The sequence below is a fragment of the Mus caroli genome, chromosome 10 (genome assembly GCF_900094665.2).
Source record: "Mus caroli chromosome 10, CAROLI_EIJ_v1.1, whole genome shotgun sequence".
Taxonomy (NCBI): Eukaryota; Metazoa; Chordata; class Mammalia; order Rodentia; family Muridae; genus Mus; species Mus caroli.
Genome location: NC_034579.1, coordinates 114,340,061 through 114,350,426, shown reverse-complemented (window position 1 = coordinate 114,350,426; position 10,366 = coordinate 114,340,061). Strand labels below are relative to the sequence as shown.

The 10,366-nt window shown below is 46.4% G+C and overlaps 1 pseudogene; it reads left to right on the top strand.

The window, feature by feature from the left end:
• Positions 1-8,174: 8,174 nt before the first annotated feature.
• Positions 8,175-10,366, top strand: part of LOC110302762 — a 4,433-nt pseudogene continuing 2,241 nt past the window's right edge.

The following is a 10,366-nucleotide window of genomic DNA, read 5'->3' as shown; positions in this document are numbered from 1 at the left end:
CCCTCCCTCTCTCTCTCTCTCTCTCTCTCTCTCTCTCTCTCTCTCTCTCTCTCTCTCCTCCTTCAACTCCCCTCACCATGCCCTAAATACTATTCTATACTGTACCTGCCCATCGTGTAGCTGATCCCTCAGGGAAAGGGATGTCTTAGCATGGGCCCACAGAGGCACTCCCTTCACACACACACACACACACACACACACACACACACACACACCACCAAACATATCCCTGACTTCCTTTTCTTTTTTTATGAAACACAATGGTTTTGGTTTTGGTTGGTTGGTTGGTTGGTTGGTTGGTTGGTTGGTTGGGTTGGGTTTTGAGACAGGGTTTCTCTGTGTAGCCCTGGCTGTTCTGGAACTCACTCTGCAGACCAGGCTGGCCTCGAACTCAAAGATCCACCTGCCTCTGCCTCCTGAGTGCTGGGATTAAAGGTGTGAGCTGCCACCACCCGGCTGCATGTTTGTGTTCTTCTGGAAGACGAACAGACTTAGGCATTAGTGAAGAACTTACTACTGTTCTTTCCAGGGGGTGATAGTCAGTGCCAAGATTCACAACTGCTGAACAGAATGAGTGTCTGAGGAGTGCCGAGCCAAAAGTGGACATTTGTATCCCATTCCTTCCCACCAATGCAGGCAAGGGGGCAGAAAGAGCCAGAGAACAGGGAGGATTGCTGCAAAACTGTCCTCTGAACATGGCGTGGCTGTCCCACCCATGAACTCACAGCAGCTCTGGTCATCTGCCTGAGATCCTCACTAGGTCAAGCCAGTCCACATTCTAACATGGACAGAGAGAGGCTCACGAGAAACTCCCGGCAGTCAGTCACTGCTGGGAAAGGGAAAGTCCATTTTTCTCAGTGACGTGACCTATGATACATTTCTTATGCTCCAGCGGATGGGCCTACACTGTGCCTGGGAGGTGGGGGTGGGGGTTATAAAAATAAATAAGTAAAAAAGACAGGAAGTTAGGAGGCATTGTGTAGGGCAGATTCCAGGAGGAGTTGAAAGGAGGAATGGACACTGATACCATCTAAATACACTATAAACATGTGTGAAATTTCCAAAGGGTGGATTGTTAAGATTAACAACCAGGTATTCGGAGGGTGTTTCTGGGCTCTCTGTTATGTTCTCTTGGTCTGTGTGTGCTTTCCTGGCAGTTCCGTGCAAACAACAGGCTATGTTCATATAGCACTGTAACATAGGTTGAGATAAAAAAATGGCCCCATCTTTGTTCTTTTAAAATCATATTTATTTGTTTATTTATGAGTGTGTCTGCCACGGACCAGGCTCAGTCGGCCCACCTCAATCCCTGAGACTCAGAGTCTCAGACAGAGGGGCATAGAGTCGGTGAGAATGGAGTGATAAACAGATGCAGACACGAGAAAGTGTGAATGTAATTTGTCAAATTGAGCATCAAATGGTTTTTTTGTTTGTTTGTTTGTTTGTTTTGGGGGGTTTTTGTTTGTTTGTTTGTTTTGTTTTGTTTTTGAAGACAGGGTTTCTCTGTGTAGTCGTGGCTGTCCTGGAACTTACTCTGTAGCCCAGGCTGGCCTCGAACTCAGAAATCCTCCTGCCTCTGCCTCCCAAGTGCTGGGATTAAAGGTGTGCGCCACATGTTTTATACAGAAGAAAATAGGAAAGTTAGGTGACACATCGGCAAGGTACGATGAGGTTACCGGATGCTTAATGACTCTAACACAAAACAGAGGAATGCAAACACAAAGACTGGCAGGAACTGGGCAATAAAACAACTGAGACAAACTCAGCTCTATCTAAGGTCAGCTATAGTCTTAGAAGCCAGGTGTAAGGTCTTTACACTCCTGGGGCAAAGGTTTTCATGCCGAAGCCATAGTTCTAATTAGGGAGTTCTGCTCTAGCTAACCTTCTCATAAATAATGCAATATTTTAGTTCCTCCTCAAACCACAGCCAGATCCACTTCCTAAACCATTGTACATTCCTGTTTATGTGAGTAGCTCGGCTTTTATCCTAAGAGATAATGTGGGGGGACTTTCTACTAATAAGTAATGTAGTCTGCCATACATAACTATACTAAGAATTCTAAACTTACTTTGCTAAGCTTGCCCTGAGATTTCTAACTCTATGTAGTAGATAATAAAGCCTGATTTCTTTCACTATCTCTCTTATAATACGAGAGGCAATTCTGAATGTCACTGAATAGGCAACATTCTTACTGAATTCCAAGCCCATGGTCGGCTCAAGGACTACCTGGGGCATTGATGAAGGCCAGGAAGCAAAGTTCAGTTTTGCTTAGGTATTTGGCAAGTCATTGCTTGGAGGCACCTATAACAAAACAATACTGAAAGGAAGCACACAGATCCATTCGCAAGGACAAAATTGGAGCGTCATGCAATGGGATGCCACAGTTCCAGGAGACTAAGTTCCCATGAAACTCTTCACCTCAGGACTGCTTCCAGGTTTCTAAACCTGTCAAGCAAGTCACTACTGGAGTGGATGTAGCGTGTGTGTGTGTGTGTGTGTGTGTGTGTGTGTGTGTGAGTGTGTGTGTGTGCTCACACGCTCATTATTCTTTGAGTGTATCACAGGCAGACGCAGTGAATGTCCTCACACCCTCAGCCTGCCTCTTCATCCCAGCCTGAGAGCTGACCCTGAGTTGTCCAATCAAAGTGATCCCACGTGGAAGACAACTCCGTCTCCCTCTTCCTCAGCCCATGTTATTCATTTTGTAGACCATGGATCAAATCCCTTCCCCGTCTTGCTTTTGTGTTAGGTGACTGGCTGTGTTTAGCTTACCATGATCCTCATCTCTTCCTGTGGAGAACCCCAGTATGTATAGGGATAGCCTCAGAAAATATATACACTGTGGACTGAATATATGCTCTTTACATTTGGGGTTGGCAATTCTCCTTGTTTTGTGAGAAGATTATAAGAAAATATGTAGGCTTAATGACATGACAAGCTAATGACATATTGAACATGAAAGTTGTAAGGCAAGATTGCATGTTATTATTGATTGCACGTTTGACCTATAAACCAAATATCCTAGTGGCAGAAATGAATGTTAAATATCTAGTGTTGCATATAAAACAACCCCCAGGTATCTACTGCTTTGAATTAAATAACCCCCAAAGACAATACAAATTATTTAGTGTCTCTCAAAATTTTAATGAACCTGGGAAGTTAAAAATGGCTCCATTGGGTAACTGTGACTCAGCCTCGCACATCTTCCAGTCTGGTGTCCACGAGAGCACAAGTCAGCTGAGAACCTACTGGAGACACAGACTCTCCTTCCAAGGTGACTCTGTCACATGCTGGTGAGTTAGCAGACTGCTGCCACACAGGCCTCTCCACAGGCTGCTTGAATCCCTTCACAGCTTGGCAGCTGGCTCACGCGGAGCTAGTGATTAATACAGTAGACAAGGCATGAGCCGAGATGCTTTCTATCGCTTGTGCTTGGAGTTCATCTCTCTTTCACATTTAGGGCCAGTCTTCATTTAATTTGAGCAGGAAAAAAATGAATGCTAGGAAGCAAGCGTCATTGGGGTCACCCTGGAGACTGGCTAGCACAAATGACAATATTGTTAACGTAGAGAAATTACCAATCACCCTGAACATGCCATGAGACAAAGAAGCCTTTAATGGTCCTTGCCGTTGCTGTTTTATTACTAAAAAATGTTGCTGTTGCGTTTCAACCAAAATCTCCCCTATTCGGTCCGAAAGAACAATTCTGCTCGAGTCTGCTGACTTGATATTTATCGTTCCTTAGGGGATTTTGAGAATTCCCAGAGTGGTAGTAAGTACGGTGACATAACCACTTTAGATGGAGCAAATCATATTGGCTGAAAGGGGACATTAAAACTGAGGGTGGTCAAAATTCCAGCACAGATGAGGAAATCCCCGCCCCAGGTTCCACACCTATCAGTTGAAGGGACACTCTTTCTCCTCTCAGAGTGTGGCCGTTGGCTGCTCATGTCCCAGTGAATGGCCACACACCCATGCATGTATGGGCACCATTAATTGGGAATTACAGTTTAAAAAAGACATGAAGGCTGGCACATACAGAGGTGGATGCTCGAAGACAACCATTGGGCTGAGCATGGGGTCCCCAATGGAGGAGCTAGAGAAAGGACTGAAGGAGCTGAAGGGGTTTGCAACCCCATAGGAGGAACAACAATATCAACCAACAAGACCCACCCCAGAGCTTCCAGGGACTAAACCACCAACCAAAGAGTACACATGGAGGGACCCATGGCTCCAGCCACATATGTAGCAGAGGATGGCCTTGTCGGGCATCGGTGGGAGGAGAGACCCTTGGTCCTGTTGAGGCTCGATTCCCCAGTGTAAGGGAATGTCAGGGCAGGGAGTTGGGAGTGGGTGGGTGGGAGAGGGAGCACCCTCATAGAAGCAGGGGGAGGGGGGATGGATTAAAATTCTGTGTGTAAGTGTACCATCTCTCCAGCCCCCTTGAGTTTTCAATGAATAAAAATATTCTTTAAAATGGGGTTCGACATTCAGTCTTTGGCTTAAGGAGCATAACCATGATTTTGCACGGTAGCAATTATATATTTAATTACTACTTAGATTTACTCCCCGTTTCTGATCAGTTTATGAAGATAATACTATCAACAGACAGGCTGTGGTTGGGGTACCAAGGGCTTCATGCTTCACTACCTTTCCCACAAGCCAAGGTGGGTGAGCTCAGGGACATGGAAGCACTGAACATGTAAGTACCTTGGCCGAAGTGCAGAAATCAAGGCTGAGGACTGAGATCTGTTCCTTCAGCTAGCTGTGTTGGCCCACAGCCGAAACCCAGCACTCAGTAGAGACAGGATGCTGGCTCTGAGCTAGCCCTCACATACAGCCTCCATATCAGCAGTAAGAGACTCGGTCCCATCATTCAGACATTTTGAAATTGTTTGTGCCACTACCAGTTGGTCCTGATACGATTCCTCAAACTCACCAGGCTACGGGACCAAAGGCACACTACCTCAATAAATGGTGCCTGGCTACTTGACTAAAAGCCCATGTTCTCCTCCTAGCCAATCAGAGACAACCACCTGTGATGGTCTGTATATGCTTGGGCTAGGGGGTGGCACTGCAGGAGGTGTGGCCTTGTTGGAATAGGTGTGACCAGGTTGGAGTAGGTGTGTCACTGTGGGTGTGGGCATAAGATCCTCACCCTAGGTGCCTGGAAATCAGTCTTCTACTAGCAGCCTTCAGGTGAAGATGTAGAACTCTCAGCTCCTCCTGCACCATGCCTGCCTGGATGCTTCCATGCATCCACCTTGATGATAATGGACTGAACCTCTGAATCTGTAAGCCAGCTGCAGTTACATATTGTCCTTTATAAGATGCCTTGATCATGGTATCTGTTCACAGCAGTAAAGCCCTAAATAAGACACCACCTTAACCCTCTCCAGGGGAGGGGCACCCCCTTTCTTTCTTTTCTGGCTAGAACCTTAAAATGGCCATTACCATCTCTGCCCCCATTCAGAGGTAGCCCCCTTGACCCTCCAGATAATAAACTCTCCTTTGTGCTGAGAATCTGCGGTCTGGGTGTGTTCTGTACTATCTCAGGGACGCTTCAATACCTCTCTTGCTATATTGGGAGTGTGATTGAGACAGATTTTTGTCAAGAAACCTTCCTTAACTTCTGATCAGGGACCACACTCTTGATGTTCAACAATCTCCTCTACTGTCCTTTGAGATTATCTACTAAAATCACTGCCCAATTGGCAATGAATCCCGTAGCTCTTTGGCACCTAACTTCCATCTGAATTCCTTTTACTTTTATATGTAAATAAATTAGCATCTGTTTAACAACACATACACACTCTTTTTATGTTTAATTAGCTCTTCCAATTTTGTTTTCCTACACATCTAATTATAATGAGCTTTGGGAGTCAAGACTGGGGAATTATAAAGTCATGGGTCTGTGGAACTAACCAAAATTCAAGAAAGGCAGGCTTGTGTTTTCTGTTCTCTACCTATTGCTGAATACTGCTTTTAAGCTGCATTGGCCCAGGTAAGTAGCCAGTTGCATCAGGTGGCTGCTTTATTATAAACACATGAAATGACAAACTGTCTCAGTTGGGATGAAACACCGTGACGAGATGGGAACGAGAGGGATTATGTGGTTCACGCTTCCACATCTTAGTCATTCACTGAAGGAGGTCAGGGCAGGAACTCAAGCAGGGCTGGAACCTGGAGGCAGGAGCTGATCCCCAGGCCTTGGACTGTGCTGCTTACCAGCTTCCTCCACATGGCTTCTTTTAGAATCCAGGACCACCAGCCTAGGGATAGCACCACCCACAGTGGGCTGAGCCTTCCCCTATCAATCACCAATTAAGAAAATGCCCTATAGGCTTGCATACAGCCCAATCTTAAGGAGACATTTCTTAAACTGAGATTCTCTCCTCTCGGATGACTTTAGCTTGTGTCATCTTAACATTGTGTCAACTAACAAACTGTCTAGCACAAAACTAATGGAAATTGAAATATCCCCCCCCCCATGTTTGTATCTGCCACATCTCAGACATTCATTACTATCCATGGGCAGTGGCTGCCATACTGGACACACAGCATGGATACAGACAGCTGCTATCACAAAGTGTCCTGTTGGACAGTAGTGGAGAGAAACCTTAAATTAACTATGGGCATTCCTCAAAACTGTGCTCTCTGAAGACCCAGGAACCTCTGTGTTCTAAGGTTTGCCTGGAGACTCTCTCAGTTCTCCAAAGTTTTCTGGACTTGATCAGGTAGTCACAGAGATCTGGTCTCTGGAGTGTTAGCATTTACATTGTTACCACAGACAGGATCCATGACAGAACAACAGTGGTTCTCAACCTGGGGGTTGGAGCACCTTTAGCAAACCTCTGTCTCCAAAATTATTTGCATTTTAATTCATAACCCCCATAGCAAAATTACTGTAATGAAGTAGCAGCAAAAATAATTTGATGATGGGGTGTCACCACTTGTCATGGTTTGAATATGCTCGGCCAAGCACGGTGTAGCCTTGTTGGAGTAGGTGTGTCACTGTGAGCATGGATTTAAGACCATCCCATCATCCTAGCTGCCTGGAAGCCAGTAGTTTTCAGCTAGCAGCCTTTAGATGAAGATGTAGAACTCTCAGCTCCTCCTGCACCATGCCTGCCTAGATGCTGCCCTGCTCCCACCTTGACAATAATGGACTGAACCTGTAAGCCTGCCCCAATTAAATGCTGTCCTTAAGAGTTATCTTGGTCATGGTGCCTGTTCACAGCAGTAAAACCCTAAGACAGCATTTTTCTTTTTAACTTTTTAAAGGTTCTTTGAGTTTCATACCAGGCACCCCAGTCTCCAGGGGAGCTGCTACCTCTGCAGCAATTAGATGTGCAGGCAGAAGGAGCAGCCACTAGAATGTTGGGTTCAAGGGCATACCCCCCAGCAGTGATCCAAGGATAAATGAGTCAGCTTCTGTCCTCCAACGGCCATTCGGTGCCCACAGAGTTCGTTTCTAGAAGCTGTAGCACACCTACGGTGAAGTCTGCTGTATCCAACAGCACACAATCGTTTCGCAGTAGAAACAAAACAGATGGCGCCAACCTGGGATCCACCTTCCAAGTGCATCTAACCTCAGAAGCAGGACTCAACCTGAAGATGGGAAGACCTGTGGTGTGTGCACAGCCTAAGCGAGCACACAGAAGCTTAGAACTGGTGCGGACAACCAGGGTTGTAGCTTTATGCTTTTTCATCTGTGACTAGCCCTCCTTACTTCTGAGAATTATCCCCACATATCCCCTTTCCTGTTGGGCACAGGATGTAGGAAAATAAAAGGGGGTGACCCACAGAGCTCGGTGACACTGGGTGGGCGCACGCTGGAGTTGAACTGTGCGTGTTCTCCACACTGCTAGGTGTGCGTCTGGCTGTGGAAAGCCACGGGACCCCAGTTCACGGGGGTGGGGACAGTCCGAGGTCCCTGGGCCTCATGGAGACCAGGGACGACAGGTTCTAGCTCTCAGGACATCATTGGACATCTCAGAAGAGCTGAAAACAGATAGGGGTACCAGGGCGGCAGTGGCCCAGAGCAGAAGGGAAAAAGGGGGCAGGGGGAGTGCTGCTTGTTTCCCACATGGGCAAGAGTCCTTGGTCCAGTCTGGAAGCTGGAAATGCTGGGAGGTCTTCCTGCTGGAGATAAGACGAGGCTCTTTAAGGGATGGCCTATCCCGTCGCTCCAGCATGGTGAGTCTTGATGAAAGGAGGCAGTCCATGGTTTTAGAGCTTTATTGTAGAAAACAGAGAGAGAGAAAAGGTAGAAAAATAGAGGCCAGCCATGGCCACATGAAGAGAGAGGAGAAGGGAAGGGGAGAAGGAGAGGGAGAGGTGAGAGTAAGATAACAAGAACTTGAGAGAGGAGAGAGAGAGGCTAAGCAGCCCCTTTTATAGTGGGCTGGGCTACCTTGCTGTTGCCAGGTAACTGTGGGGAGGAGCATACCTGGCTGTATCCAGGTAACTGTGGGGGTGGAGTATAGCCAGAATACCAGGAGCTTAGGGCATTGCCCTATATGACTGATGGCCACAGGATTATGGAGTTGAGGGTTCATGGTGTCAGGAGCCTAGTGTCTGGGAGTGTCGCTCACGGTTCCATCCCTTGTAGAATTTTCTACTGGGTCTCCGGAGTAAGCCTCGCTCAACCAGAACACAGACTGCCTTTCACGGTCCAGCACTTTCCTGCTTCCAACCTCAACTGGATTGGACGCCTTTTGGTGAGCTTCAGCGGTTCTTGCTCCAGCCCTTCAATACGCCTGCCATTCCCTCTCCTCACAGCCTTGGTTCCTGCTATCCCACTGCTTCCTGAGCTGGGCAAGCTTTGAAGGGAAAAGCTCGGTCTTACTCGTGGCTGTATAGGGAAATGGTAATTGTTCAGAATAGTGAACAGTTCTGATCTTACAGTCTCCCTCTGCTGACTAGTTTTGTGTCTACTGGACACAAGCTGGAGTCATAGGAGGGAGCTTCAGTTGAGAAAAAGCCTCAGTGAGATCTGTGGCAGAGGGACCAGCCCACTGTGGGTGGTGCCAGGCCTGGGTGGGTGGTCCTAGGTTCTAAAAGAAAGCAGACAGAGAAAGTTGTGAGGACCAAGCCAGTAAGCAGCACCCCTCCCTGTCTAATGCATCAACCCCTGCCTCCAGGTTCCTGTCCCGCTCAAGTTTCTGTCCTGACTTTTCCCCAACAGAGGCTAACAGCTCCTCTCCTGACTGCTTCGTCTCTTCACCCTAGACATTCTGAATGAGGTGAGAAGACATCCCAAAGTTAAAATCCCCCTGAGCTGGAGAGATGGCTCAGTGGTTAAGAGCACTGACGGCTCTTCCAGAGGTCCTGAGTTCAGTTCCCAGCAACCACATGGTGGCTCACAGCCATCTGTAATGAGATCAGATGCCCTCTTCTGGTGTGTCTGAAGATAACTACAGTGTACTTACATATAATAAATAAATAAATCTTGAAAAAAAAATGTACTTTAGAAAAATGAGAAAGATATATATGGAAAAAAAACATGAATTTAAAAAGACATTGTCAAAAAATATATTTAAAAAATTTACATTTCCCTAGTGGCTAAAGATGCTGAACACTTTTTAAAATATTTAATGAGTATTCCCCACACATATACCCCCTGTGACACCTGCCTATGTGGTTGATCGGCCCTTTTGTTGGTTGGTTTGTTGGGTTTTTCGTTTTTGTTTTCATGTTCTTTATATATTCTACATATTGTCCTCTATCTGAACTATAGATGGTAAAGCTTTTATCCCCTTCTCTAGGCCATCTCTTCACTCTGGTGACTGTGAGATTAGCTGAACAGAGGCTTCTTAATTTTGCAATCATGTTTGTCAATGCCTGGGGCTGTTTTCTGTTCTGTCAGAGCTGGTTCCTTAAAGTGCTGCCTGTGTCTAACTTGAAGTATTTTCTTTCCATTTCCCTCTTCTGGTTTGTGAACTCTGGGTCTTACGTTAAGATCTTTAACTTGGGCATTATGCCTCTGGCTTCTTTCCCTCCATGTGGAAATCCAGCTTTCCTGGCATCACTTGTTGACATGACTGCCTTTCCTCCATTGAATGGTTTTAACAACTGTGGCTGTAGCTGTGAGGGTTTCTTTCTGGGCCCATTGTTCTACATTCTGAGGTACCTGGGTTATGTTTTTGTTTGTTTTATTTTTTGGAGTTAAGATCTCACTCTGGTCCAGATTAACCTAAAACTATGTGGTCCAGGCTGCATCTGTCCTCACAGCATTCCTCCTGCCTCAGCAGCCCACATGCTGGAAGCACAGGTGTAAACCAATGTGCCAGGCACATGGCTTTCTCACAACTTCTGTCCTAGTTGGGGTTTCTATTGCTGCAAAGAGAGATCATGTCCACA